The sequence below is a fragment of the Phyllostomus hastatus genome, unplaced genomic scaffold (genome assembly GCF_019186645.2).
Source record: "Phyllostomus hastatus isolate PE091 unplaced genomic scaffold, TTU_PhHast_1.1 phas_contig_148, whole genome shotgun sequence".
NCBI classification, from domain to species: Eukaryota; Metazoa; Chordata; class Mammalia; order Chiroptera; family Phyllostomidae; genus Phyllostomus; species Phyllostomus hastatus.
Genome location: NW_025333607.1, coordinates 2,237,391 through 2,259,664, shown reverse-complemented (window position 1 = coordinate 2,259,664; position 22,274 = coordinate 2,237,391). Strand labels below are relative to the sequence as shown.

The 22,274-nt window shown below is 51.0% G+C and overlaps 1 protein-coding gene across 6 annotated transcripts in view; it reads left to right on the top strand.

Moving 5' to 3' along the window:
- RYR2 (ryanodine receptor 2) overlaps positions 1-22,274 on the top strand; it is a 540,637-nt gene that overhangs the window by 32,153 nt on the left and 486,210 nt on the right. The window lies entirely within an intron of this gene.

The following is a 22,274-nucleotide window of genomic DNA, read 5'->3' as shown; positions in this document are numbered from 1 at the left end:
TCTGTCCACGCCTGGTTCAGCTGGTGTCACCTGGTAGCAGTGAGGGGTGAGTTAAGGCTAAATAAAGGAATAACAAAAGCAGGTTGAAATATCCTTAGACAGACTCGAAATGGCGTTTTTGAAACCTTGCAAGTTCTTTAAATTACAGAGCATTTGTTCTTGAGAGAGAACGTGTGCCACCCTCTCAGGCTTTGCGTTTTCTCCCGTGTGTCTCTGCCTGTGGCCTCAGCCTTACAAATGTCACCCATTTGAAACCATGTTATTGAAAATATGTATAAAAATTCTTGGTGCCTGCAAAATACTGTTCAGATATAAGACAGGGAAGTTATGATTCCAAAACATGTACTTCCTTCCCGACATTTCCGGGACGAGTCTCCCTGGCCTCGTGCGTCTGCCTGCAGGACCACGCGGGATTGTGGCCGGAGGGGCTGCATCCGTGTGGGTCAGTGCTCGGGGGCAGCGCTGCCTGTGGAACCATCTGTGATGGGGGGCCTGTCGCATCTGCTCGGTCCAGCACTGTAGCCGCTGATGCATGTGGCTAGGAAGGCCTTGGAATGAGGCTGGTGCCGCTGAGGAACTGCATTTACAGTTTTATTTTATTTGAATTAATTTGAATTGGCATAGCCATGTGAAGCTCGTGGCTCTCCTGTTGGACAGCTCTGCCCTGAGCTCTGGTGGTCACTGAGGAGGGAGAGTGGCCCGAAGCCAAAAGCCTGGACAGGTGTGTGGGGACTTTGGGCTGGACGTCAAGAGCTCATGATGATGCTGTTCTGGAGGGAAGAGCTGAGTTTTACACAAACTTCAGAATGTTAAAAGAAGACAGATGGTTTTCCCTGACACGGAGCTGCCTGGGCCGTCAGCTGGGGAGGAGTCGAAGGATGTGGGAGACTGAGGACAGCTCAGAGACGTGTCGGCTACAGGCACTGCTTGGGGCGTCCAGGCTGGCGCTGGGCTGGTTGGGGGACAGGAGGGAGCAGTGTCAGCTCTCAGGGAAGCAGCACTTGGCTTCGCTGGGACATAGGAGTGGGGTGGAGGTGGAGGTGGGGAGAGTGTTGGGGCCAGAAGGAGTAGGAGGGACAGTGATGAGGAGCCGGAGTTTCAGGAGCTGCCAGGGTGTGGCAGGCACAGAGTCCCAGTGGCTGAAGGGAGGATGGATTCTTTTTTTGAGTGAAATTGATTGTGATGATAGCCCTGTAAGTGAGATAATTCATGGATGGTTCCTCTCATATGACCACACATCAGGTCACCTCAAAGAGCCTATGGCACATGTTACCCCAGAGTAGGGGCTGCACAGGGGGATTCAGAAGCAACAGGGAAGCAGGGATGGAGGACAGATTCGTGAACTCTGGTCAGTGACCTTGGAGGGTTGTCAGGCAGTGTGTGTGGGGGGGCAGCTGCGGTGCCTCAGTTGGGAGGGGCCAGTGGTACGGGGAGCTGGGCAGTCTCCTTTCATGGTTCCTCCGTTTCCACCTCTGCCTCTACGAGGATGCGCCTGGCTTCACAGACAGGGTGTTCCTGAAACGGTGAGTGGAATGAAAAAAGAAAATCAACATACGGCTTAAGTACTTAGGGGACGTTTGCTATATACAGTAGCCCCGTGGAAAATTCTGTTGTTATAGCAAGTAACTGTGGCCTCACCCTGGTTCTGTGGGCCCCTGAGCTTTACCTTCCCCTCTGAATGCTCTTACGCAGCTTTTCAAGCATGTTCCGTGTCACTGACCTGCTAGGTTGCTCTTCTTGACAACAATCCCTGAATGCAGAGGTCTTCGCCCATGCTAGCTGCTATGACAGCATACCACACGCTGGGGGCTTCTAATCACCAGATGTTGTTTCTCACAGTTCTGGAGGCTGGAAGTCCAAGGTCAAGGCACCAGCAGATTCGGTGACTGGTGAGGGCTTCCTGGTTCACAGACGGCTGTCTTCCCACTGTGTCCTCACTGGGCGGAAGGGCTGAGGGGTGCCTGGGGTCTCCTACGTAAGGGTGCAGATCCCACTAATGGTGCCCTGTCCTCCTGACCTAGTCACCTCCCAAAGCTTCCATCTCCTAACACCATTGCCTTCGGGCATGAGGATTCAGCATAAATTTTGTGGGACACAAACATTCAGACCAGAGCAGTGAAAGTGCTCAGTCACTATTGATTGAGAGAGTGACTTAATTTTTACAGGCATCCTGTGGTTTTAAAAACACATCATTTGTTTTGTGTTTCCAAACAATATGGGCAGACAACTAATATGTTGTGTACTGAGTACTTCCTGGGTGCCTTGCACTGTGCTAAGCATGTAACTTAAATAGCGAGCTTTTTTCCTTGAAGTTTCAGAGACAAGGGGCAGAGGGCACATTAAGGGTAGCTAAGAGAACATTGAGGTATTTAATAATTTTGTCTTGCTAAGGGAAGCGTTATCTTCAGTTGTCAAACTTGGAATTATATTTAGACACTGCATATTTCTAGAATTTGGTCTTCAACTGAACACTGTAAATATGTCAGTTTGGGCCTCATCCATGCCTGGGGCTGGGGAGCATTCTTCCAGTAGCGTGTTCCAAAAGTTTCAAGAAGGGGGACCATCCTCCCATGCATGTAGGAAAAGTAACATTTTATGGGCGGGGACCAGGGCTGAAATCACTCTGTAGCTGAAAAGTGCTCTCCAGAATAAAAGGGTGGTGCTGCAGCTGATGGCCAGACTGCTGGGACCTCTGTCTTGTGAAGAGGAATGCCCGCTGGGTAAGCCGCAGAGCACCCCCCTGGTAACGGTGACTAGAGACCAAGCAGCTAACCTTGCCATTCCTTCCATGAGGCTTTGGAGATGTTAACAATCAGCCATTGGCTCATGGTGCCCTACTGGGGAGAAGTTATGTGGGAAAAGGACCAATCAGAAAGTGAAATGGCATGTGACAGGCATCAATACTGCTTGGGGTCCACTAGTCTGGGCCCAGCTTGGGCAAGAGGATTCAGCAGGGAGAGAGAAGGATGTTAGCCAGGTGTACAGGAAGCCAGCACCTTGTGGCTGACCTGGACCTGGGCATTGCAGGGATGGAGTGGGGTGGAGGGTAGACTGCATGTGCCCCGAGAATGTTTCTTGTTTCATGCAGAAGCCTGAGTCTTCAAATAAATTATTGTGAAGAATTAGACTTACAAACAGTCACAGGAAAATTGTGATGTTCTTGGCCCTAGGGATTGTGAAAATTATTTTGTGTTTTCATGGACTTACTGGGAAGGAGGAATAAAAACCGGGTTTGACAGTCTCTTCCTTCACCAGAAGGGACACGTGTCTGTTACATTAGCAACGCCCCTTTTCAAATACTTTCCGCTGAAGAAAGCGTGCCCTTTGCTGCCCACTTGCCTGCCTGGGAAGTCTCTTCCTGCGCTTGTTATGTTTGGGATTAAGTCACATGGAACTCTTCTCTCTTGACATTGCACTTGAGACATTGCTGTTTGTTCCCTGCCTTTGCTACATGGTGAACCTTTTCTACTTTTTATTTTTTTAAGCCAGAAATTAACACTTGTAGTTCACGGTTGCTGTGAGAATGGCCTCTTTACGGCACCACGTGGAAGATAAGTCCTGAAATTTGAAGTCCTCTGTACTGCACTGTTTTCAGTTTTAATTTCCCTGAGCAGCTTTGTCTTTTGGCAAGAGAATGTCCATGGGTATCTTATCTTTCTGAAAGTGAACAAAATGTTGGTTCGGTTGCCACAAAAGCCAAACTCGTGGGGCAGGTGCTGGTGCGAAAGGGAAGAGGTTTAATCAGGCGCCCTACACCCTAGGACACCAGTGCGGTGCACTTTGTCCCGAAGACTGCGAGTCTCTCAGCAGAATCAGCCCCGCCCCCCCTTCCAGCCTTAGGGAGGGGAGGGCTTCTGTTCTATCCAATTATATCGCGCGCTTTTGGCGGTCTCGGGTCCTGTGCACTCGCCTTCCCAGCTCTCCCTGCGCTCGGTGTCAGGACCGCCCCCTGCGCCATCTTGGCCCTCGGAGGAAATGTCTGAGCGCCCCCCGACTGTCCTGGGTGACATTTCTAAGCCCGGGAGTGGCACCTCGGAGTCGAGTCAACTTGTATGCTGTCCGTTGTACCATACCATCTTCAGTCTGCGTCAGAAAAAAAAAATTCAAAGATAGTAGACTGTAAAATTAAGTCTACCAAAGTGTGTCACGTGGGCGGAAGAAAGTTCCGGAAGAGAACCCTCCGCTCTCCAGCACACGTGGACTTGACTGATGTGACCTTGCCGCTGGGGACACCCGCTCTGCCCTCGTCTCTGTGGGTGCCCCGGAGAGCCCTCCCTGCTGGCCGTGAGTGAGGGGCGCGGGCCGGTGGGCGGTCCGCTCCCGGCTGTGGGAGTGCGTCCCCCACGGAAGCTGTGATTCGGTCTATTTTAGTCAGGCCTGCTGGTTCGAAACCTTTCTAAAATTGGGGTTGACTAATGCCTTCTTGACATTGGATAGATTTTAGCTGGAGTATGTATTTTCTTTTCTCCCCCGACTTCTGCATGGCTCGTGTTCAAGTATTCCGGGGCGGCAAAGCGTCCAAGCTCGGCCCCTTAGGTGGATAAACAAACAGTGGAATTCTCGGAGCTGCCAGGCTGACCTTTTCCGTCAGTGCTGAACTGCAGAGCGGCCGCGATTTAAAGGGGAGTTAAAGGGGAAGAGACCGAGCTGTTTGAGTTCAGGAATCCAGGAGGCCGCCCTGTTCCCTTCTTCATTCCTGTGTGTTCCTTTTTAATAAGGGGGTGAACCTCGGATGACAAAACGATCTTTCCTTTGCTGAGGGACCGGTGAGATTTATTAGTGGCTTAAATCGGGTTAAGTAAGGAAGGGCTGCGGCTTGTGGCGGCCTCCGGGCCTGGTCCTGGCCACGGGCATTTCTGCTCAGCACCCGCTTCTGTTTCCCGGACACCACCCTCTGGTAGGAGTTTGAAAAGCATAAGGCAAAAGGAGAATATCCTTTATAATACGGTCACAGCAACTGTTTTGTTTTGTTTTTGGCACGGAGGACCTGGAATTAAGTAAAAGGCTTCATTTCACCACTGCGGCAAGTTTGTTTTTAAACCAAGTGTCCCATTCCATGTGCGTTTGGCCCGGTGACGTTGGTGACCGCCAGATGGGATGGAGACCCGACAGAAAGGAACCAAACCTCCCATCCTGTGACCTCTTGGCAGGCGCCCCCCCCCGCTGAGAGCGTTGTGTTTCAGGGGCTGCGTGGATGCACATTTGTATTTCAGGTAAATCTGTTGGGTCCTGACTTGAACTTCCTTCACCATCTTCTTTATTAAATTGCACTCATTACCATTTTTTGTGTTTGAAGACAACAGGACTCGGATGGTCTCTGTTACCTCGATTTATTTCGTTTCTCTCTACCGGAAATTATTTAGCACCACGTACCCTGTGCTGGCTCTGTAGTTATCTTCCTTTGCTCTGGAAGACATTGTATTTTGAATAATTTAGGTAGTTATCACCAAATATTTAGGTACTTATTTGGGGAGGAAGGAAGGAAGAAGTGAGTATTCAGTGCCAGTCACCATTCTAAGTATTTTCTAATTTTTTTCAGAATGTTGTAAAGTGAGCACTCTCCTTTTTTCCATTTGACAAATATGGAAACTGAGGCAGAGAGGAATTTTGTAACTTTCCCCAATTACAGCAGCCACTTGGAAGCAGAATCCAGGCCACTGGTCCATGTGTCACTTGCTGTGGCGAGTCTGCCTCTGGTGCGCCCCCTGTAGGTACTGGTTCCTGGGCTTGAGGTACCCGCCTCCGTATACCTTTCTCTTGGGCCCTTTCCATGTCCTCGCTAAAAACTTAGGTTAGAAATGGACTGTTTTTCATTTTTCTGCGGTTCTTAGTGGGACAAATTGGAGCTTTTCAACCTTACTAAATAATAAGGGTGGGAAGGTGGTATGAAAGTAGAAAAAAGGAGAAGGAAAAGCTGAAAAGGAAGTAAATGAGGTAAAAGCATGAATTTCTCGCCCCCACCCTTACATTAGTCAATGAGCTTCCACACAGGTCTGGGCCTTCGAGAAGTTCCCATTCTAGAATTGCTGAGAGGACAGGAGCTGGTGCAAGAGAGGCCATATGTGCCTGGAACCCTTGGGGTTTCCAGTCAGCCACTGATGCTTACCTTTTGCATGGGCCCGGTGATTCCTGCTGCTAAAGTCATCCTGGTCCCTGCCCCTGAGCACAGAAGATGCTTCCTCACCAGGGTACTGCCCACTGCTTCCTTCCCTGGCCGCCTGCCCTGGCCTCTGGTTGGCCCTTTCGTCTGCCTGTCTAGGCCCCAGGGCTGCCCCTCACCCCAGGCTGACTCTTTACCCTGCTTGGTCTTCCTAAGCTGTGTGAGGAGCCGCTGACTTGAGAGCTGCACAGCAATGCTTCCTTCCAGGGTTCAGAAGCTTCCCCTTGGTGCCTGTCCTGTCCCCTGATGGCTCCATTGTCTGTGGGGGTTAGTCCTCCCTCTCAGCTATGGGCACAGCTGGCACGAACTCCAAGTCCCAACAACATGGAAACAACCCAGACACTTGGCTCCGGCCATTTTGTTCTCTTAGACTGATCACAGCTTTGATGCCTCCAGGGAAACCACCAGCCAGGTTTCAGCCACTGCTTTTTATTAGTTAAATTTACAAACCTATATTTCTTTGGGCAAAGGAAACAAAATAAAAAATAAACAAATGGGACTGCATGAAACTAAAATGTTTTTGCACAGCAAAGGAACAAGGATGAAAAGACAGCCTACTAAATGGGAAAACATATTTGCTGATGATACACCTGATAAGGGGTTACTATCCAAAATTTATTAAGAACTCATACAGCTCAACACCAAAAAACCAAGAGTCCAGTTAAAAAGTAGAACCTGTACAGACATTTAAAAGGTACAGAACCTGAATAGACATTTCTCCAAAGAGGACATATGTGGATGACCAATAGACATACAAAAAGATGCTCAGTGTCACTAATCATCAGAGAGATGCAAATTAAAACCACAATGAAATATCACCTCACACCTGTCAGAATGGCTATCATCAATAAATCAAGTGCTGGTGAGGATGTGGAGAAAAGGAAACCCTAGTGCACTGTTGGTGGGAATGTAGACTGGTGCAACCACTACGGAAAACAGTATGAAGTTTCCTGAAAAAATAAAAAATGGAACTGCCTCATGACCAGCAATTCCACTTTCAGGTATTTATCTGAAGAAACCTAAAACACAAATTAGAAAGACTACATGCACTCCTACATTCATTGCAGTGTTATTTACAGTAGCCAAGATATAGAAGCAACCCATGTGCCCATCATCAGATGATTGGGTAAAAAACTGGCACATATACACAATGGAATACTACTTACTCATAAAAAAGAATGAAATCTTATTGTTTACGACAGCATGGATGGACCAGAGAGTGTTAGAAATGAAGTAAACCAGACAAAGAACAACAAATACCATGTGATTTCACTAATATGTGGAATCTAAAGAACAAAATAGATGAGCAAAGAAAATTGAAACAGATGTATGGACACAGAGCTGAATGGTGGTTGCTGGAGGGAAGAAGGTACGGGGGATGGGATGAAAAGGTGAAGGGATTGAGAGGTACAGATTGGCAGTTACAAAGTAGTCATGGGGATGTAAGTAAACCATAGGGAATGTAGTCAGTAATATTGTAACTGTGTATGGTGCAAGGTGGGCACTGGAAATATTGAGGGGAACACTATGTAAAGTGTATAAAGTTGCAAGAAAAAATTAGTAAAAAAACCACCTTACAACCAAAACCTTTTTTTTTTTTCGTACAGATGCAACAGTGTAGTCTCCACATTAGTGTGAGAAGCTGTCTCCTTTGAACAGTTATATTTTTTAAATTAGAAAACAATTTATCTGTATTTATTTCTATTTTTATTCGTTTAGTTGATTAAATAGCATCGATTGAACACTTACTAGGTTCTACAGAGATCGAAAGCAAACACACACAGACAGACACACACTCAGAGCTTGAGTGAGAACTCCTGTTTGAATAATCTTTTCAATACTGTTTAAATACGTAGACACAGAAGAGGCTATTTAATGGTGCACAGCAATGTCAGGGCAGTGCCAGAAAGATTGCCGAATGCCACACCAACCTTTATTTGTGCGAAAGCTAAAATAGGCGCCTTATCATTCACACAGGGTTATCACCCCACAACACAGGAAGCACTTCAAGAATTACAGTTTTGTTTTTTACTATTTCTGTTTTTCAGTTTTAGTCAATCAGCATCTTAATATTTATTGACTATTCTACGCTCAGGTGAGGGAAGGTGAGAATGCTGGGGTTCCTGCATTTATGATTTCAGTCTTGTTTACAGCATGAGTGTTCATAGAAGATGAGTTCATGCCACCAGTTGACATCACCTGAGCTCCTCCTGGGCCTGGGGATGAGGCTGCAGGAGCTCAGAGGCCAGGGAGTAGGCTGTGGCCCTGCCATGGGCCAGGGCATCGGGCAGAGTGAGGCTGAGATAAGCTCTACCGATCGGGCAGGCAGGTGCTTTTCAAGCAAGCTGGTAGTGCTGGTAAACCTGGTACTCATCCCCTCCCACAACCATGTCAGTTACAGCTAAACTACAGAACAGCCATCATTGAGAACCACCTGAAATCAAGGTGAACAGAAGCCCTACAACTAAGGATTTAAAGAAGAAGCCACATTGAGACTGGTGTGGGGGGGGGGTGTAGACACAGAACCCAGCTTGTCTCAGACCCACATGTAGCAGGTAAAAATTGGGAGAGGCACCTTGGCTTTGGAGGTCACCCCTCCAGAGTGAGGGGTCCCAACCTCATACGGGGCCCCCCAGCTCAGGATTCCAGTGCTGGGAATAGAAGTTCCCAAAACTTCTGGCTGTGAAAAGCAGCAGGGACTGAGACTGAGGGAGATGGAGACCTCTGGAGCCCCAGGGGTTCCTCTTAAAAGTCCTGCACATGGACTTACTTGGACTCACTGCCTCTGAGCTCCAGCGCTGGGGCAGCAGCTTGAAGAAGAACTGTATTATCTGGAGGACAAGAACTGGAGGAGCAGCTTTTTCCCAAACAGAAAGGCTGACAGAATTTGTTGTTCCTTTGCTGAGCCCTCCCCCTGCCACAGAACAGGTAGGCAGGTGCCGTATCTGAGACTCCATCACCTGGCTCACACAGTTCACCCCCCACCCCCGGTGATTCTCTGAGACCCCGCCCCACCCAACTCTCGGGCCAGGTGTAGACCTGCCCTTAGCACAACCCACTAGACTCTGACTGACTTTGGTCTGGTTGTCCCTCAGAGGTCACACAGGCCTTTCCTGGTCTTCACCATCTGGGGTTCTTACCCCTTTGTGGCCCTAACTCTATCTCCATGCTGACCATCGGGTCTGCCCCCATCAGTTCTCACTGGGGTTAGGAAGGGGTCCTCCTATCTCCATCCACCTCCTACCCTTGTTTGCAGGGAACAAACCTGAGGGAACAAACCACCTGTCATCCCTGGACGGTGCCTGCTGTGGCCTGGGTTGTGGGCATTTGCTGTGTCCCTCTGGCTTTGCATCTGGTGGTGCTCAGGGACGTCCCTGAGTCATCAGGAGCAGTCCCGGCTCTCTGGGAGTTCCTCCCTGCTCTGGCCCATTGTCCTCTTCCACCAAAAGGTGTGCCTTCCCCACAGCCCATCCGGTCTTGCTAGGTGGTGGGCTAGGTGACTCCTGTTCACAGAGCCTTGGGCTTGAATCCTTGGAACCCTCCTGGTTTCTCAGTGGGACTGTGCCCTCTGCCCTTCCATGAGAACCCTGTCTGTGAGGGCCCCTCCTCCAGCACCCCTCCTGTCCTGGGCTCCTCTGTCAGCTGTGTGCTCTCTGCTGCTCCCCACCTACCAGGCCCTCTGTGCGTTTACAAGGCAAAGCTGTGTCCTGGGTGGGCGGCCCCCTCCGCTGCAGCTCCCCTTGCCATGTGATGTTGCAGCCCAGTGTGTTTATCAGCATGCTGTTCCTCGGTGCCTCGCTTTCTGCACTGTCATGGCTTCGCAGATGCTGTTTCCTCTGCTTTCCTCCTTTGCCTGGCAGATTCTGGTGGCTGATACTTCACAGTGTGTGCACCGTCGTTGCATGTTTGAGCACAGGTGCTGCGGTGTCTGCGCAGCCCTTCTCTTCCTGCTGAGACCCTGATGTCCTTGAGGGGAGGGCTGAAGTTTCATCTTTGCTGCCAGCGGAGTTGCTGAGCCCCCATTTGTGTGTGGTCTGGCCAGCACTCTCTGCATTCATGGTCCTGGGCAGGTTTTGTGCCTGGATCACAGTGGCTGTCAGGGTCTCACCTCCATTCTGCCTCCTAGAGGTGCTGTCCCAGGTCTGATGATGCAGAGCATTTCAAGCTGGCTCACAGACTGTTGGGCCGGACTCTCTACTCTGAGGCATCCCTCCTCCTGACATCTACTTGCAGCTCAGGCAGCCTGGTGAGGGGTGGGGGAGCAGCAGACTGCTGAGCTGGCTGCCTGCCCTCTGCATGTGGCGTCTGGGGAAGCTCGGCGTTTCCTGAGCACCTGCTGCATCCCAGACACTGTCCTAGGTGACAGACACACTCTGTCCTTGTGGGCCTTAGGTTGTGGTGAGGGAGGCATCAAAACTAAGCCAAGTGAGTTGTGTGGTGTGTTAGGAGGTATGATGGGGAAAAATGAGAACAGTTTAAAGGGGTCAAAGGAGGGGTGAGGATGATTCAAATATGGTCACCAGGGTGGGGGCTTTTAATGCCATTTGAGCAAACTTGGAGGAGGCAGGGAATTAGTCCAGAGGGAAGGGTCAGTGTGAAGGCCTAGTTGGCAGGGGGCCTGGAGGGTTGGAGAAGGAGCAGGGCGGTAGGGAAGGGGGTGCAGAGGGGCAGGTGGGCAGGGCTTTGGGGACTTCCTGCTGGTGGTGACCAGGACCACATTGCAGCGCTCTGAGCAGAGGGGTAACTTGTTCCTTTTCATTTTGAAAGGAGTCCCCTGGCCGCTGTGTTTTGAGTAGGCAGTGGCCAGGTGGGGGGTGTGGCCAGGTGGGGGGCAGGCAGGGAGACAAGGTGCCTGTTCCTCCTCAGATGGGAACTCAGGTGGCTCCCAGCGTGGCAGCAGGTGGAAATGTGCCAGGACCTAGAGCTGCAGAATGTCCTGGGGGCTCCATGTGGGCTGTGCGAGGAAAGGGGTCCAGCCCCTGGCTGGTAGATGGCGCTGCTGTCCCCGCAGAGGAGCAGGGCAGGCTTGCATGGGGAGCAGGGGGCTGGACGTTCCCCACGTTTGTGAGTGGGAAGGGGCTCTTGGGAGGTTCAGGAGACAGATCAGCGCCGCAGATACAAACGAGTCTTTGGGGAGATGGATTCTCACTGTGGTGCATGTACTGTGTCCCTCCCCCCAGTGTGGGTGGTTAGCGTGGGTTAGGAAGTCCAGCATTATACGGGAAAACTAAGGTGGGAGGACCAAGTCAGCAGAGGCCCAGCGAGGTCTCTTATAAACATCATTAGATTTTCTAAAATAAAACACCAGCACATTGCATAGCGATCTCTCAACACCAGTGACACTGTGTGTGTCCCACCTTTTCACTCAGAGGTTGTGGAGTCTGCATGTGGGACCTTTCTTATGGGTTCCTGTTGATTGAAAAACATCGTAGGACTTTGGTTTCCTGAGATGCTTATAAACATGCTGTGCCGTGTGACAGGTAATAGGTGCCCAGCATTTCCACTTCTGGCTCTGAGCCGGTGACTTCCACTACTCATGCTGTCCCAGGCTCTGGTGTGGTGTGGGGAAGGGCTGTTGGGACTCGAGTGGAAGACACTGTGGGGGGTTCCCTCCTCAGAACAGTCCTGCTCTGCCCGGGGGCCATCCCCAGCCCCTGCCCTTCCTCCGTCCCCAGGCTCCTGGACACTCGCAGGGCCTGGCTCCCTGTCCCCAGTCTTGCTGGAGTGTCTGGAGACCTCAAGGGAAAGCCTGTGCTCCTTCACCGGTTGCTCTTCCTTCCTGTCCTGTTTCAGTCTTGAGCTTGTTGTGATTTCTCTAATTCCGCCTGGAGGTGCCTTTGACCTGAACTTCTTGATGGATCTGGGACCTCTGTAGAAGCTGTCCACATAGACCCCAGTTTTGTGTAACAGGGAACTCAGTGCTAGAATATTCTTTGGACAGGATCTCCCCCATTTTCCAGATAACCAGACTCTCCAGAGCTCCTGTAGGCACCAGTGCTGATTTAGAGTTACCTAACTGGCCCCTAGGGCTGGGGAGGGCACAGTGCCAGGGCTCTGCATCTTAGACGGCACCTGGGGGAGGTGTCCCAGCTGCCCATTAGTCCTCTTTCCTGCCCACATTCTGAGCACATTGAGGAAGAACAACTAGGACCACAGGGAGGTCAAAATGTCGTGGATGCCCTAATAGGAGCCTGGCTGGAGGTCTGTGTCAGTCAGCTGGCCTGCAGGCCTGCTAATTGAATTTCTGGGAGGTGCTCACAGTCTCTCCCTCCCGGCAGAGGCCCTGGAGCAGCACCAGAGCCAGAAGCCTGCCCAGGCTCCTCCCAGAGAGACACAGGCCTGGTGGTGCCCCAGTTTGCAGGGCCGGATTCCCTGCACCTGCTCTGTGAGTCAGAGACAGGCCTTCTACCCCAGGAGTGGAGGGAGGGCTAAGGGCTGAGAGAGCCAGGAGTCCCCTCCAGGCAGCCCAGAGGGGCGGAGCATGTGCCCCCAGGCATTGCAGGAGCAAGGACCTGGGGCAGGTCTCCTAGTCCCTAGGAGACTGCTTGCCTCTCTGCTTCCTTGCTGCCAGGTCCCATCTGTGCCTCTGAGCGCACTTTGGTGTGTGGCTCTCACAGCAGCTGGGTGTCCCTGAGCTGGCCACTCTGGCAATGCCTCCATTTTCCACAGGCCAGAGCAGTGGGCTGAATTCTGAAATCACCACAAAGATTTGGGCTGTGACGTCCTGCCCGTGTGTGTGTGTGTGTGTGTGTGTGAGAGAGAGAGAGAGAGAGAGAGAGAGAGAGAGAGAGAGAGAAAGAATAACCAGGGGGAACCTGGCTACTCCCAGTATATACATTTTTATTTTGGAAAAGTTATAGCTCTGAAGGGGGTTGTAAAGAAATGTGGAGGAAAGTGGCATGTGCCCCTTTAATTTATATTATTTAAAATTGAAGAATAAAAATTTTATAAGTGGGCAAAGAACCTGTGGTTAAATTTAGGTATAGAGTTATTCAGAGACAAATTGCCTTGAAAGGAAGATTTTTTTTTTTTGCCTTTATTTTTGTCTCCGACGTCTGAGTGTTTTGGAAAATCTAAAGCCATACCTGATTATCCGCGCTGCATGTCCCTCCAGCTGCCGACACCGAGCCTGTTGGCTCTGGCAGTGCTGCTCTGCTCTGTGACTGGACTGCAAGCCAGGACCGGGGGCGCTCAAAAAATCTGTGCTAGGGCAGGAGAGGGAAACAGAGTTAGATGCTGGCTGACCTGCCTTCTAGTATTTTCCTGGGAACGTTACCTCTACGAGGGCTTTGTGCTTCAAGTGCTATGAAAAAGTAATAGGAATGGAGCCACTTTAAAAAGGAGCCAGAGCTGCTGTCGCTGAGGAGCTGCCTCATGCATCTTCTGCCTCAAACCTTCCAACGTTAACATGGGACAAGTGGCTGGGCCTGTGCAACCCGTGTGCCCTCCACTCCCCCACCCCAAAGAAAACTGCAAGGCTAACCAGAAAGCAGGTGCTGTGACTATTGGGCTGATGACTACTGGACTGAAAATTAAAAGCATTGTTTAGGAGCAGCATCGATGGGCTCCCTGCACTAACAGCAGCGCCTCCCTCCTCCTGTTCACGTTCCCCTTCCCCTTCTCACAGATATTCCTCCCCTTTGTCTCCAAACCGGAGCAATATTTAGGCTTCCACCTGAATCAGTGCTTGATCTCAAATAAATGCTTCTTGCCCATCACCTTCAAAGGCCTTTTAATTTTAGGTTAACAGTGGCATCCTAGCTGTCCAGCCTTGACAAGTGACACGTCACTGAGCACGTGATGCAGCTCAGCTCAGTGTAGCCGGTTGTAGGGTGTGGTCACAGTCACACAGAGGCAGCTGTAGCCCTTTGCTGAGTTGTGCTTTCCAGTGGTAGAGATGGTGACCCGTGCTGTATTCAGTGTAATTTTCCTTGTAGGATTGTAGACCCCCAACTTAAAATTCTGTGCTCCTAAAGCCCCTAAAGACATGTTAAACACACAGATGTGGGTCCACCCCCAGAAGTTCTGATTGGGTGCGTCTGGGTAGGGCCTCAGAATGTGCATTTGTGACAAGTCCGCAGGTGACACCGTGTTGCTGGCCTAGGGGCCACACTTTGGAACCTCCTCTGGGCCAGGCAGGTGGGTGCATAGCTCCTCCCTTTCCAGGTGAGCTCCTGTCCTTCCATCCTTCCTCGATTAACTGTCATAACTTCCTGCCTTCCTTGGGGCAGGGCTCTGCAGCCTTGTGTGAGGCGGGGGAGCCAGCTTCCCTTTTGATTAATTTTAACCAAGGTGTTGATTTGGCAGCAGTGACATTCGTCTACCTGTGCTGTGTGCCCTTTGCTTTACTTGAGGTGCTTCCATTTGTCATCCAATGTCATCAGCCCTCCTGAGGTGAAATTGTGGTCTCCCTTTATGGAGACCAGAGACTTAAATGACTTTATCAAGGTCTCAAACTCACAGCCCCTGGGTCTGGGCCACTGTCCTTCCCTCTGCCACTATGTGTCTCAGGAGCACATTTGCCTGTGTGGGGTGCTGGGAGAGTGAGGAGCTCAGACTCCATCCACGGTGTCTATGTGACCAAATCCCGACACCACTGTGTTGGTGGCTGCGGGATGGAGGGGGGTGGTGGTGGGGTGGGGGCTGGAAGATGTTTGTGCCCCTCCTTGTAGAGTTAGTCTACTCCAAATGCTATGTTTTGCCGTCCTTCCTTTCTCCCAGAGCAGCAGGGCACAGAGAAGGAGTTATGTGTGTGTTGCTGAGAGGAAGGATTGCAGCTCACTCCTTTCCTCTCCTGACTTCCCCTGCCTTCTGTGCAGGGTGGAGGGTGGGTCAGGAGGTCACCAGCAGTGTCAGTGATCCGGGATTATGGCCTGTCACCTGGGTTTGTGGGAACCTGAGCGTGTAGTATGCTCAGAATAGGAAGTAGAACTGGGAAACAGGAAGGGGAAGACACTTCTGTCCTGGTAATCTCGTTAGTTATTTCCTGCTCACTTTTGCCCCTCCTTTCAAGGCCGATGGGGAGACAGAAAGCTTGTGAGTGTGAGGTCAGACCAGCCTGCCTGGTCCCTGCCTTGATGCTGCCTTGGGCGAGCTCTGGCTCCTGGGTGAGATGCATTGTGGGTGCCTCTGAGCCTGGGGCCCTGGAGGACAGCATGTGACTCACTCCTTATTGAGCTTCCCTGTGTCCCCCAGCAGCTGTCAGATGGACACCTAGTTCATGATGCAGCCAGTGGGTGGGGGTGAGGGGCCTGTGGATGGCCAGGAGGGTTAAATGAGATAATTCGCTCATAAGTGGAGTAAGGGGAGCCCCTGCCACTCAATTCCTACCACCCTGATCTCTACCATTTACTGATTCTGCCCTAAAATTTGTCCATCTTTTTCACGTGAAGTTTTTTGTTCAGTCCATGCCTTAGGCTGGGAGAACTCCACTCTACCTCTTCTGTCTAAAGTACAACATTAAAAAAAGCTAACGGCTCACCACTCCAGGTGAATTTAATGACTTGTATCCCCTGCCGCCGCATGTCCCCTCCAAAGATTCGCCTTTCCAGCCTACATATAATAATTAAAGGTCTTCGTTTCTGGGGACCCATGTTTATCTGACTTTCTCCCCATGGGAATGTCAGCCTCTGGAACCGTGGTTCTGTTGTGACAGGGAGCTGACTTTTAAAATAACACCCGAGTTTTTGGCTTGTGTTTGGTTTACGTTTCATTGTGTAATTTGCTGTTACTCTTGTGTTGAACTGGTGATCCTTCGCCCGGTATCTGGGTTGTTGGTTTTCCATCCCCAGTGCCCTACTTGAAGAGCCAGTGGTATGTAAATATTTACTGAATGAGCGTCACAGACGCTGACCAGGGCTGTGCGCATGCCTCCCAGTAGGGCACTCCTTCCCATTGCCCTGGCCTTCTTGCCTCCAGCACTCAGCACGGTGCAGGGGCAACAACAGGCCCTGCTCTGGAGCTGTTGACACCTTCCGTGGCTCAGCATTCAGCTTGGAAAGAGACACATGTTCCCCTTGGCTGGACTGGATGGTAGGACCTGGATGGCCTGTCCAGGACTCTGTGCAGTGGGGGATGAGGAAGTGCCGTCACCTGGAGGTCAGGTATCCTGTGCTCCCAGCGCCCTGCAAGGTGATGGTCCATTCAACCATGCAGGGGAGGGGAGCGAGGTTTCCTGAAATAGAGATAGATGTGTAGCACCTGGTGACAAAAGGGAGCTAAGAGCCTGGATTTCATAGGCCAGGAAATCGCCACAGTGAGAAGGTAGGATTCAGGGAAACACCCACTTTTGGGGCGGGGTGGTAAAGATGAATTTCAATCACATCTATCTCAACATGCCTGAGTGCATTATTTTGAAAGGTCACGTGAGAATAAGTACTCCCTAAATCTACAGCTGGATGTTCTTTACGAAGTGAGGGGAATGAAGGGCTCAGTGTGGGCCCTAGGCTGGGGCTGGACAGGCAACCTCTGAGAGGTGCCAGTCAGGGAGTTGAGGCCCTGGCTCCAGGAAAGCACACAGCTGCCTGCCTCCCCTCTCTGCTGGCTCAGTCACCACAAGGCCAACCAAGGGTCCTTTATAAGGAGGACAGAGGCTTTTATTTCACAAATGAGAGTATTTAAAAAGCATGTACGGATGTCCCTGGGAAAAAATAATAATCCAACCAATACAAATTCACATCAAGTTGTACAGAATCAAAGATGTAGTTCTTTTCGGTTGTACGTTTTCTTGGGGGTGCTGAGAGAGGAAAAGGGTCAAAAGGACAAGGACCCTGATGCAGACCTGGCCTAGTCCGTATGATTGGGGCAGGCCTTGATGCTAACAATTCTTTTTTCTTTACTTTGTTTATATTTTCTTATTTGTTAAAAACTATTAAATTTGAATATAGAATAATTTCTCTTTCAAGTTTTAGCCACTACAGATAACATTTCACATAAAAAGATTAACAAGATGTTCTGCCACTTGAAAGATTTAGAAAGTGATGGAATGGAAATGACATCCTCACCAGTAGCAACTGACACTGAATTATCGATGCTCCTGTTATAGAAGGTAGGAGTGTAGAGTGTTTGAGTTTGCACCCGGCCCATCAGAAGCTTGTAAATATCTAGATTTAAAGTCTGCTCCTCGTTCATATACGGCACTCTGGGAAACTCTTTCGGAAATCCTCTTCTTGGGGGAAGAACCCTAGGTGAACACAATGTTGCTGCTCTGAGTGACGCCACTAGAGGGAAATAATAGGGTGAGGGGCTGTGTGGCTGTGAGAGTAAGCGTTGGGCTCCGGGACCCCACTGCCTGGCTGCCCGGGTTCCCATCCCAGCCCCACTTTTGACTCCCATGGTGACCTAGGGTGGTCGCTCAGCTTCTCTGAGCCTTGGCAGCTTCTTATTCTGTGAAATGGGGATGGGATTTGCCTTGGAGGGTTGTCGAGAGGGTTACTTGGGTTAATATGGGTCGAGGGACATCGTGAGCAGAATGAAATGACTGAATCGGGTTCCGCCGTGGGCCAGTTTGTTGCGAAGGTGACCCAGGAAGCAGGAAAGAGTAAGGCTGAATGTTGCCCTGTGGGATAGACTGAGGGTCCGGTTTCCGAGGGGCAGAGGGAGGGAGGGGGTCAGTTCACAGTCTGGAGAGAGTGGAGAAGAGGCCCTGATTTCCCTCTTCCGAGTGCGTGCTCACGGTGGGCACCACGGTGGCTGCCTAGGGGCAGTGGCGGCCCTGGGCCAGGTGGCCGTTCTGTGGGGAGCAGGCAGTCCCCAACTCAGTGTAACTCCAACACAGAGGAATAGTCCAGGTGATTAAAAACAGCAGAAAGTATTTAAAAAAATTTTTTAATCCTCACCCAAGGATGTGTTTATTGATTTTAGAGAGAGAGAGGAAGGAAGAGGGACATATTTATGTGAGAGAGAAACATTGATTGGTTACCTCCTGCACCTGCCCCGCCTGAAGCTCAAACCCACAGCCTAGGTATATGCCCTGACTGGGGATCGAACCTACAGCCTTTTGGTGTATAGGATGACACTCCAAGTAGCTGAGCCACACAACCAGGGCTATTTTAATTTCTCATTTATTAAATTTACTGCGGTGACATTGGTTACTGGGGTCATATAAGTTTCAGGTATACATTTCTGTGATACCATATGCTTTTACTCATGTGGGGTATAAAACTGGAGAGTGTTTCATTATGTTGTTTTTTTTTTTAAGGAAATGTGATAGAAATTTTTCCTTGTGAGGGAAAAGTGTTCTCTTTTTTGAAAATCAAGTTGGTTTTGTGGTAATTACCCCCCAGGACAAGATTCCTTTTCCCACAGAAAGTGTGATAAGGCCCCCAAGGTGGTGTGAGGAAGTCTGCACCTTGGGGCAGGGGGTGGGGAGGGTGGCAGGGAGGGGCAGGCCTTAGTGCTTCCATGGGTGTGGAACGCTGTTTTTCAGAAGCTGCGAGGCTAACTTAGGTTTTGAGTCTTTGATCTTTTTTCAGTTATGCTTATGTTAGATAGAGTGAGTGTGATGTTTATACAAATTGCCCTTAAGTTTGGTTATTAGCGGATTGGTTGGTGCCTTTCTTTGAATAACACATTTCTGTGTTTTCTTGCTGATAGCTGGAAAAGGAAGGAATGTGTGGACTGATGCCGAGAAAAGGGAAGACTATGAGGAAATTGTAATACGGTCAAAAGATGATTTCAGTTGACCTTGAAGTCTGAAATCATGATGTCAGAATTGGATTAACTGCTGCTGAGGAACGAGAGTCCTTGTGGAGTGATTTTGCAATATTCTTTGTGCAAAGAAAGGGGCAAGGGCAGGATCACTCTCCTTCTGGAGCGGGAGAAGGTGGGCCAGCGGAGTGACCTGCCCCCAAACTCACCGACCTTGTACGGACTGTTGTCACCTGGGGAGCAGAGACATGGGTTTGGGGTTTGTTCGTGTCCTTTCTTCTTTGGGCGATCTGTTCCGTGTCACAAAGTGTGGCCAGACCTTGGAGAGTGACAGCTGGCCAGGACACTGAGCCTGCCCTCCAGGAGCTTCTGGGCCAGTGGGGGAGGCAGACAAGGTGGGGACCCTAGCCCAGTGGTGGTCTGAACCCCCAGACCACGAGGACTAACTGGCCATGCTCATGCTGAGGAAGGCCTGGGTCATGGGAAGCCATGTGCTTAAGGGTAAAGAGCCACTTCGCAAATACAGAAGGTGACTAGGGAGGAGGGAGGAGGAATGGCAGATGTGCTAGTGGACAGGTAAAACTCTGATAGGCTTTTAGGGAACAGTGACAAAGACCACACAATAGGTGGACAGGCTGGGGAGATGGATGGGAGGGCAGGTCAAGCTCAACTCCTGAAGGACCTTCGCTGCTGCACTGGGGGCTCCATCCCGGACCTCCAGCCGAGGAGCTCAGTGTTACAGAGGAGAAGCCAGGTTGTGTCATGAGGAAGGTAACTGTGGCTGCAGTGGAGGACAGACAGTTCGGGTGGAAGGTCCCATATCTCTGGGACGCTCTGCCTACAGCGGGTATTTCTGGGTTCCTGCAATGAGTTGAAGATGGCCACCAGCAAGGCAAGGAGGGAGGTGCTGAGTAAGCCTGCCCTGCTGCCACCTTCACCTGAGGCCTCCAGAACTCAGCCTGTGTTGCTGAACCGGCCTGGAGTGCTCGGTTCAGGTAGCACCGGGCCCACTACCTCAGGGCTTCCTGTTGGAGCCATGTGCCCAAGAGTGCTCTCACCTTGATGCACCTGAGTGAGCACCTGAACACTGGGGCTGGTGACCACAGACTGGACTCCAGGTGTCCAGAGACAGACCTGCAGGTGCAGGGTCAGATGGCCATCTGGGCCTAGCTCTGGGCTGTGACCCAGAAGATGACCTTCCTAGAGAGGAGGGCACTCTGCAGGCACAGAAGGAGGGAGCGTCCTTCTGTTAGAACCACAGCTAGACTCAAACTACACTGTGTGTGTGATCATTGTCTCTGGGAATGATCAGTTTGTTGGGAGGTGAATAGGGGGAGGCTCAGCTGGCCTCCATGGGCAGGGTGCCCCTGTTTTACCCATAGAGGGCAGCCTGGAAGGTGAGCTGTTGGAAGTGAAGGGAGACCTGGAGGGATGCCCAGCTCACCTGGATCCCTGTGGTCGGTCTGGGGAAGCCACACCTCCTCCTTGATGTCATCTGAGGTCACTTTTATGCACAGTATTGGATGTAGTTCACAACATGCATGTTATTAAGTGATAAGTTACCTGTTTATCCCAGCGTTTTTACTGAAGGACAGAGCCTTTCTCTATGTTGGGCTGGATGCCCAGGCGCCCACTCTGAAAAGCAGGGTGGTGCAGCCTCGCATATGGTTTCGTCGTCTCTGGGGACAGACTGCTTGGTTTTGACTCCTGTCTCCCGGTTTCCTTTACATCCTTCAGCAAGTGTATCGGCTCCTGTGACCCTCATCTGTAAAGTGGCTTAATAGCTTTCCATCATAGGGGCATGGGAGGATGAAGGAAGTGATTTATTTATAGCCGCATCACAGCGCCGGACACGTGGGAACAGTCTGATCAATGTCACTCGATGATTATGTTACTTGAATATCCCATCACGAAGTACCTTGGGAATTCTTGGGGCCGGGAATGCACTGTGTGTTCAGCGACTTCAGCTCTGCCCAAGTTTGTGTCAGGGAGAGTGGCTGACCTGGCTTTGGAGTGCGGAGCTGTCGTGAGTCTGAGAAGACACAGAGCAGCACAGAGCAGGCAATGCTGAAGTGCTGGTGTCAGGTGGGTCTGAGCTCGCTGTGGTTGGCTCGACACTGAGCGGCTCTGTGACCTTCTACAAGTCCCAAAGCTCTTCGAGCCCTGGCTTCCCTGTCGCTAATGTGGAGACAGCAGCAGAGCCGCCCCCCCCGCCTCCCGCCTCCCGCGTTTGTGTGGGGCTGACTCTGCTTCTTGGGCCTGTGTGCAGCTTCGAGTTCCTGTTGCCACTGTTTTCCTCCCTGATCTGGCTCTCCACACCAGGAGTGGCTAATGAGAGGCAGGGCTTTCCAAGGCGGAGTTCCCCGTGGCTGTTCCCCCAACCGCTGCCATCACCAAGTGATCTGGAGAGCTGTGTGGGCTCCCCTCCTGTCACAAACCTCCCTCCTGAGGCTCTGGGCTGTGACCCAGAAGATGACCTTCCTAGAGAGGAGGGCGCTCTGCAGGCACAGAAGGAGGGAGCGTCCTTCTGTTAGAACCACCGCTAGACTCAAACTACACTGTGTGTGTGAGTGTGTGTGTGTCTGTGTATGCTAGTGTGCCTGTGTGCCAGTGTATCTGTGTGAGTGAATATGTTAGTATGTCCGAGTGTGTGCCAGTGTGTGTGTGCATGAGTATGTTAGTGTGTGTCTGAGGGGGTGTTATCTGTGTGTCAGTGTGAGTGTGAACATATGAGTGTGAAAGTGTGTGTGAGTGTGTACACCGACTCAGTTGAGTCAGAGCCCTGCAGTGTACTCAGGCAGTGTGGAGAGGGCATGGCACTCGCTTGTCAGGGTGATGACTGAGGGACAAGTAGCTGAGAGAGGTGAGGCTTATGCAGTTTGCAAAATGCAAACAAACCAACAAACACCATCCCTTTTTGGGTTACACTGAGGTCAAGGAGGAGTATGAGAAAGGAGTCCTTCAGCTCCTGGCGGGTGAAACGGGAACGATGGAAGCAGGTGTTTCTGAGCACCAGCTTTGTGCCAAGCACTGCGGCTGGTGCTCTGCACGCATTCCCTGGCTCAGCCTGGGAGCAACCGCAGGTGGAGAGAGCACTCGGCTGTGGCGTTGCTTCACTTTGTCTGTGAAGGAGAAGGCTGTTAACATGTACTAGGAAGGGACTTGAAGTCCAGGATGAGTAAGGAGAAAGTAAACTCCAAATGAGTCGGGTTTCTGATCTGGATAAATCGGTTCCTCAGCTTTTTCCAAAATTTGTGGTGGAGGTTCCTGGCCTGCCTGTTAGTCACTGAGGAGCTGCAGGAAAAGGAGAGGTCTGAGGAGACGGAGACCTGAGTCCCACAGACTTGGGTGGGCCCTGGCACTGGCCTCAGATGAGGCTCTGGCCGGGTAAGCAGGCACATGTGCTGGGAGAAGGGGAGGAAGCATTCGCCAGGGTCTGAGATGGGCTCGCTCTAGGAACGTCAGC